This window comes from Ochlerotatus camptorhynchus, unplaced genomic scaffold, assembly GCF_037179485.1.
Source record: "Ochlerotatus camptorhynchus isolate MF236.1 unplaced genomic scaffold, CSIRO-AGI_Acam_v1.1 ptg000530l, whole genome shotgun sequence".
Lineage (NCBI taxonomy): Eukaryota > Metazoa > Arthropoda > Insecta > Diptera > Culicidae > Ochlerotatus > Ochlerotatus camptorhynchus.
In genome coordinates, this window is record NW_027041014.1 from 542,823 (window position 1) to 545,000 (window position 2,178).

Sequence of the window (2,178 nt, forward strand, 5' to 3'; positions counted from 1 at the left end):
CCTCAGTTAGGAATTTCCTGAATCGTTTCTGATTTGTTCTCACTTCTAAAAATTTTAAACCAATTTTGAAAAGATTGGATTTAGCTCGGGAATTGTTGAATCACTGTAGAAAAGAATTGAATCATTAAGTATCATTGCAGTAGGTTTGTAAGTTATGAAATTTAGATCGAATGCAAAAATCTGGCGACTACGGTGGGCTGGGCACATCGTAACAATATCGGATAACGACCCAATGAAAATGGTTCTTGGTAGTGATCCAACTGGAACAAGACGAAGATGTGCGTAACGAACAAGATCAGATTGAAGACGGATTACCTAGTGAGTTGCCAAACAATATTAGGAATGATGTTCGATGAAATCCGTTTTCAACAACTGAAACTGGCGGATCCGATTTCAAGGACCTGGCATTCCGTACTGGTCTAGTTATAATTTATGTAAAAAATTTGTAAAAGGACAAGGTGATATTCAACAACATTATAAAATCTAGCAAGGCGAGTTTCCATACCCAAATGAATTTGCGATACTCGAAAAATAAATATACACTGAAAGTTTTTTTTAATTCCCGCTTTGTGATATTCCAAAATTTTAAAGAGGGGAGTGACAAAAGAAAAACTTGAGATTAGGCCTAATCACAAACTTTTCCTCATCAAAGATCTGCGTAAATTTTATACTATGCATGTTATGGTTGATCATGTTTTATTCTGAAGATATTGAATTATTCAACATATCAAATCATGTCTCTTAGCAGGTTAATCAGGAGCTATTTCTAAAAGCTTCAATTTATCAAAGACCTACAAAAAGTCCTTTGGATATTTTGCCACGACATCAGGTTGACCAGGAATTATTTTGAAGATTTCCAACTGTCCAGTTTTTTTTTAAATTATGTTCCTAAGATATTTCTTTCAGAAAGTAGGTTGATAAGGATTTTTTTTGCACCGACCTACTTTTGATCAAAATCAAAAGATCTCTAGATATTATGGCAGGCAAGACTTCATGTTGATTAGATATTCTGAAGATCTCTGTTAAATAACTAAGAGCATGATTCCAAATATTCTCTTACGACCGCAGATTGATCAAAAATTATTCCAAAGGCCAGTTGATCAAAATCTCTATAATGTAGCAAGGTCTAGAAAGATCACGTTTCATTGTGAAGATCTCCAAGTACCGTAAAACGGGGTAGCATTGATAGTTTTTTTTAAGTATATTCTAAACAGCAATGACATTTAAAAAAAAATAATTAACAAGTACTGATGATCCTAGAGTAAATTCCTTAGTAATATATTTAATAGCATTAAGATTTTGGGTTGCTTTGACAATGCTTGATGAATGTAGAAAAACATGCGTGAAACTTAAACAATTTAGTTTAAAAAATATTCAACTTTGAATGAGCAGGGTAGAGCGCTACTTCGTCGTAATCGCCCATTTCCGTTCTATCGATCAGAAAAGATCAATAATATCAATGATTTCACCGTGCACAAATCAATAAAAGGTTCGTTCCGATGCGTTAGTTCATTAGCTACAACATAAATCCTATTAGAGCGCATTGTATGAATATTTACACTCATTGTTCCAAAAAAAAAGAAGTGCTCCTAGTGCATCCCCTTTTTCTACGTTTATCCGTAGGACGAAGAAAATCTAATGGCGTTTCAATGCGTTTGGACGGAATTGGAACTCGTTGGACGAATTTAGAATCAAGAAGCAGTATTATTATTATTATTATTATTATTTAACTTTATTAATGAGGCTTTCAGCCTTGGGCTGGTTCGCCTCCAAGAAGCAGTATTAGATTTTAAACAATTTGTGACTCTTTATCAAATCCAACGGTACGTCTGGAAAGGTGAATAAATTTAGAAGTCATCTTTGACAGAAATAATCAATTTTTTGTTCTTACCCGTTCAAAAAATAGAGGTAAAACGCGGGTTGTGCTTAGTAGGACGGAAATTAGATCAAAATCCCTTTATGATCAGAAAACATCATAAGCACAAAAAAAATACTAAATTGAATTAGAGATGGGTGATCAGAAACACATTTCATAAGTAATTGTTTGAACGCCTTTTCAAAGTATATGTAACACATCTATATACATAAAAATGAACTTCTGTCTGTCTGTCTGTCTGACCCTTATATACTCGGAAACTACTGAACCGATCGGCGTGAAAATTTGTATGCAGGGAGTTT